The sequence below is a fragment of the Chiloscyllium plagiosum genome, chromosome 46 (genome assembly GCF_004010195.1).
Source record: "Chiloscyllium plagiosum isolate BGI_BamShark_2017 chromosome 46, ASM401019v2, whole genome shotgun sequence".
NCBI classification, from domain to species: Eukaryota; Metazoa; Chordata; class Chondrichthyes; order Orectolobiformes; family Hemiscylliidae; genus Chiloscyllium; species Chiloscyllium plagiosum.
In genome coordinates, this window is record NC_057755.1 from 222,381 (window position 1) to 229,034 (window position 6,654).

At 39.9% G+C, this 6,654-nt stretch overlaps 1 long non-coding RNA gene across 1 annotated transcript; it reads right to left on the minus strand.

Moving 5' to 3' along the window:
• Positions 1–433: 433 nt before the first annotated feature.
• On the minus strand, positions 434–6,648 carry LOC122544058. The gene is made up of 2 exons (XR_006310240.1): positions 5,307–6,648; positions 434–2,619 (listed from the first exon to the last, which is right to left on the minus strand). It is a non-coding gene; the product is annotated as an uncharacterized LOC122544058 (long non-coding RNA).
• Between the last annotated feature and the right edge of the window lie 6 nt (positions 6,649–6,654).

A 6,654-nucleotide genomic window follows, 5' to 3' on the forward strand; every position in this document is an offset into this window, starting at 1 on the left:
ACCTTTTAAGAGGGAGCGAACGCTTTTATGGCAATGAGACTTTGTAGATACGTGTCATGTGACTGACTAGCGGTCTCAGAATATATTGGAAAATTGTAAGTATGTAACATTTAGCTGCTCCGTTCACATTTAATCAGTTCAGATTTAATCATGCAGTTTACATGATGCCCCAGTATCTAAACCCCAACGATTTTGAATTTTACTGCTTTGACAACATTGAACCATCAGAAATGCCGATGTTTGAGCTATAAACAAGCTGGCATTTTATTCAATTACCAGAGGGAGCGACCAACTGCCATCATCAGAGCATATGCTCACAACATACGCTCTATTCAAGGTACTTTTTCATATGAAGCATCTTTGCAGAAAAAGATTGAAGATGACCCATGGAAATCTTCAACAGAAAGAAGACACCAAAGACAACAGACAGCAGTTTTGAACATTAATTGATGCAAATTCAAAAGACTTTTATTGGATCAATATATTGTCATAGAGTTGAAGGTAGACAACAGACCACGAAGAGAAAGGAGGTTTAGACATGTAAATAGTTGATGTTTAATATTACCTTTAGAGTTAAAGAATAAAATTGATGTTTTTCTTTGAATAGTGGAATTTGCGGAGTTCTCTGTCACTCATACTTTTAACAGATTATGAGCCGAATTGAGCTGCTCCCTGCGTTTGGTTTAATTAGCAGAACGGTTCACCACTATGACGTAACACTCTCCATTCCACCATCTGTATTCCCTTATATTGAAATTTCTTCACGTTACTCTCTGCCTAATCCACTTCGTGCTACTTGACATAAACTCCTGGCTTTTCCCCGTAGTCAACCCTTTCCTCGCTCAATTAACTTGAAACTTCTTCCAATAAAATTCCATTTACAACTTTCCTTATTATTTTGCATGAAATTCCATCCCATTATCGAGTATTCAACGCTCTCCCTATTACTCTCCATTTAACCTTCTCATTATTGTTATCTATTTAATCCTATCACCATTGTTCTGAATTGTATTCGCTCTCTGTTACAATCATTAGTCCCCTCTCTAACTCTGTCTGTCTTCCTCTGATGCTCTTCAATTTTGGTTCCCTGTTCCAGAATGCGTGTTCCCACCACAAGAACCAGAGTCTCGGAGTCATTACCAAATCACTCATCACAACTGCTAACACGTGAACGTCGCTATTCTGTGTTGCCGACCCTCTGGCCGGCCCTGGAATTGCAACTTCATTCCAAAGGACTGGAGGGGCTCAGCAGCTGAACCACATGTTAGACACTATATTGCTGATCGGGAGGAGGCAGGCATAACTTCAATATACAATTATATTTACATATAATTAGCAACAGTTCCAATACACAATATTTATGTGCAAACTGGAACAGCTCCAATACAAAGTACAATTTATAGACATCAACTGGAACAGTTCAAATTCACAGCTTTTATGTATAACTGAACAGCTCCAGTACACTTCAATATTTACATATAAACATGAACAGTTCTAATATACAATATTTAGATATGAACACAAACAGTTGTAATGCACAATTGTCAAACACAAATATGAACAGTTTCAATACTGTTTCAATATACCACAAGATTTTTATATAAACGTAAATACTTAGCAAATGAAAAATTGTTTACATATAAATGTGTGTAGCTGCAACACACAAGTGTTTGTACAAAATAGAGAACAGTTCTGAGATACAACAATACTTATATACAAGCATGAACAGCTCCGAAAAAAAAAGAAATTGAATACTAAAATGAATATTGTCTAGATCCAACAATACGTATATTTACAAATGAGCAGTTCTAATACTGAATCATATTTATATATAAGCTGGAACTGCCGCAATGCAAAAGAATATTTAGATGTAAACATAAACAGTTACAATGCACAATAATATTTGCATGTAAGCATGATCTGTTCCTTCACACAGCAATATTTGGACAGACACAAACAGCGCTAACATATAATAATCCATAATACTGTGTATCCAATACCTATAAAGATGTAGTACAGTGTATGTGAATGATATAGAGAAAGGAAGTGAACGCGCTGTTGCCAGGTTTGCAGAAGACACATAAATAGTTGGGAGGGCAAGTTCTGTCAGATTCTGAGAATGTCAATGACCCTGAAGCGTTAAATCTGATTTCTCTTCATGTTTGCTGACAGACCTGCTATGATTTTCCAGCAATTTCTTTTATTTTTAGCTGATAAATACATCGTTGCTTCAAACATGGACAAATCGCTGGATTCCAGAAGTGAGGTGAGAGTGACGTCCATGTGGCCCTGACAAAATGACAATCAACACACACTCCCCATGAGTTGATGTCATATCTAGCACATAGGAAGATGGTTGTGCTTGTTGTAGGTAAGTCATTTCAGCTCCAGCCTACCTCAGAGTAGTCTCCTAGGCCCAATCAACTTCAGTGGCTTTGTCAATATCTATCTGTTCATAGTGAATTTAAACATTATTGCTTCAAGAGCAGGTCAGAGGCGAGGAATACGACTCCTGACTCTCCAAAATTCAGAAGATAAAATTCAGAATTTTCATGGAATACTTCACACTTGCCTGGAAGAATGCAGCTCCATCAACGATTAAGAAGCTTGACACAATCCCTAAAAAAAAAACATCCCCAGTTTGAGTGGCATCACATCCACAATCATCCATTCCCTCAAACACTGACAGGAGCAGAAATATGTCCGTTCTACCAGATACACGGGAGAAAACCATCAAGGCTTTTTAGTCAGTATCAATGCTAAATGCATCAGCTCTGCTGAAAACAATGTGCTTTCTCCAATAATCAGAGGAGACTCATGTTCTTTTTTTGTAGGGAACCATTTTTTGGATACTTACTTACTCAGGATTATCTCACTCTTACCCAGTTGACCTGTTCCCCATATTAAACGCTGTCACTCCTCCCACCTCTCATCAGCATTTTGAAGATTGATGTGTTTATGTGAGTGTTTAAATTCCTATCATGTGTTGACCATAATTGTACACAGTACTTCAGCTAGATCCTCAGCAAAATCCTGCAAAACGCCAACAAACACTCCCTGCTCCTTTCATCTGCAGCACGACTGATCAAGGTATGTAGTGTACACTTTTCCTTCTTAACTACTCTATTAATCTATCATGCTACCATTAGGGATCTGTGGATAAGCATTCTAAGATCCCATTGTTCCTCTGAGCTTCATGGTGCCTTGCCTCTTGTTGAATATCCCCAAGTCTTATTTCACTCATTAGAAAATAGGTCTTTGAAACAAACTAACAGTTGACGTTTCAACACATCCACCCTCACACAAATATACACACAAAAACAGAAACACACCCACATGTACAAATATAGTCAAATTGAGGCATAGGAACTTACTGTTAAACAGAAACCGGAACACGTCCGATCACCCACCTCAACACGTCAACACACAGCTTCAAAACTAAGATATGGGGGGAAATACTGCACACCGACATAGAAACATTCACTCGCTCACACACATACAGAGGAATACAATCAGATTGCAGTGTGTGGCCACACCTACACACAGATACATTAGCAGACTCACACTTCACACACACACTGTCATACTGAAATGCAGGAATAGACCAAATTACAGACAAGGAACACACAGATAGACACATAAAAGTCATCCTGCAATAAAGAAAAACACATTTACACACAGACACAGAATCACACCCACATCCCCACACACATACAGAACTGAATTCATACTGATACGCATTGCACATCAACATGCAAGAACTTACAGAAACGTTCGTATAAACACACATGAGCACACTTAAACAAAGTTACAAAGCCACACATACAATTAGATACAGTCATAGCGTGATACTCAGAGAGACATACCCACAGAGAGGCACAGAGAGATCCTGCTGTGGACACGGAACAATCTTGACCCATGAACAGACAGCCAAATACAGTCTGAACAGCACATTCACCTGTTGAAACAGTAGCACAGCCAGGCAGAGACACACACAGCATTCCATAATAATACACTGACAGTTAGGGACGCACCCATATACAGTCATGGAAACATCATGACATGCTGACGCTCAGAAACACACACACACACACACACACACAGTCAGAGGAATGTAACCACGCACACACTGCCTACACAAACATAACAGATGTCGCTGTCAAAACTCACACAGATGCACATTCACATTGGCACATAACAAACAGAAACACAAAGAGACTCACTGGCAACGAACCATTCCCACACAGACTGAATAACATACCCAAATGCATAATTACCGCAATATGTAGTCATAAAATAATTTCCAAAACAAACACATACACATGCACAGACAATCAGACAGACACGGAAACCAAAACTCAGAAGCAATAATTTAACTTTGTTTAAATTATTCATAATGTGTCAAGGAACATATTTAAAAAAGAGCCGTACACAGAGTGACTTCCCATGAAAGGCAATGAAACATACTCACATACACAGACCCTCATAGACCGAAATTGAAACACAGAATCACAAACTCCCTCACAGAGACAGGGAGAGAGAGAGAGAGAGCGACATTCAAAGTGCAGGAGATGGAGGGATATTTCGTTTACAGAAATGCAACTAAAATTACGTCAAGGTATTGCTGGTTGTGTTTGTGAATTTTTTATTTTGCAAGGACCACCTCGTCAGGTAAAATCAGTGAATGAAGTGATATGGATGTGTTTTCAACCAATTCATGTGAGCAAACTTTAAACTGAAGCAACATGTGTCTGATGTGGAGAAATTGAGTGCAGACACTGAAGATCAAAGTCGACAGTGTGGTGCTGGAAAAGCACAGCACGTCAGGCAGCATCTGAGGAGCAGGAGAATCGATGTTTTGTAAGCCCTTCGTCAGGAAAAGGGACTGATGTGGTCAGTTTGATAAAAGGATACAGGGTGAGGCGCAGAAAGAGATAGAGATAGAGACTAAGACAATCAGATAAATAGAGATAAAGGGAGATAAATACACAGAGAGAGAGAGAGACTGACAGCAAGAACCTTAGAGCTGGGGGCAGTGATACGCAGATATTGTGAAATAAGGGGGAGGGAGATAGAGAAGAGAGGGACAGAGATAATGACATGGAGAAAGAGGCAGAGGAACAGAAGGCAATATCATTGTGATATAAGTATACAGGAGTTGGTCTCATGAAACACGGTCAAAACTGAAAACAAAAACAAATACGCGTGAAATAATAAGCATACTAGATGAGAGGATCATCAGCAACCGGAAACTTTCTCTTGTTGTAATAAAATGTTTATTGAGAGTTGAAGAGACAGAATCTTACAATCATCAGATTGTTTCTGTTTCTGCCCATCCTCCTGCTCCCCTGCAGCGGAAATATGGGACCCGTCCTGTTGGTTTTTAATACTCATTCATGGGGAAGTCAGTGAAGATCCAATGTTCCAGCTGAAAACATCACTTGCAGCCAGTCCGTCATTGCTAATCACTTCTGCAGCCTCATTCGAACCTCCCCTGCCGCAGACAGTTAACTCTTCCCTCCTTACCTGCTGTCCCTTTTCATACCTGTCAATGTTTCTTCAGTTGAAGGTGGATAGATTAATGTTAAGCCTGAGCACTATCGGGGGCAGACAGAAATGTGGATTACACTTTAGAATTGCATGAACTGTGATCTTCTGAAATGGCGGGCGGACCAAACTAGAATGGCTGAATGGCTTCCTGCTGCTCATTGTTTGTGCGTCCCCTTGTGTGTCAATCCGTCAGTCAATCGGAGATAGAAGTATGTTCCTGAGTGTGGTGAAAGGTGACCCATACTGTTAATACACACCCTACCCATTAACTGCCGTGAGTTATACATAAATCCATGTGTTTGTGCTGCTTGAATCTTCGCCGTAGATATGCAATTTCTGCACTGGGAAAACTGTGGCTGCCTCTTGAGCTCTTTCAGTTGTTTTGCTGAGTCATTAAGTGAAGAAGCTATCTGACCAATTGGTGCACTGCATTCCTGAACTTCCCTCTGAACTTGCGCAGAGTCACTGCATAAAATAATGTGTTTGTGCTGCAGCTGACACCCTTCAGCATTTTTGCACCGAACACAAAATTCTTTCGAAAACGAATGTACTTGGCAGCAATTGTTCCATTAATGCTGCAATATAAGAAATTTGCACACTGCACGACCAACAGAAGTATGAAGCTGATGGAAATAAGGAACGAAAAATTACCGACTTCCACTGGCTCTCTACACCTGCATCTTTGTGACTCTCTCCCTTTCTCTGTCCCCTGAGGTTCTTGTGCACTCGACTGGCCACTAAAATGCACTACACGATCAGAGTGTACATCAACAGAATTAACTCGAATTGGATGAACGATGTTGAAATATTATGAGACTGGTTTCATTCCAGCTAACTGGGATCAGTCAAATAATTTGAATTAGTTCTATCGTACCACAGAATATTATCAATTATTATTCTAGGTTTGAAGCAAAAATACAATAGAATGTTTATGTTTAACAGCGCATAATGCCGATTGCAGCCATAGCAACAGCCAAGGCTTTTTCTGTCCAATATTTTCTCTTCATTCTCAGACAGCAAAGGATCAAAGGAGGAAAGAACAGTGAACCAGATGGAACAGTGTGCAGCTGTATGAGGCAGAGCATACAAAGCACTCCACACAGG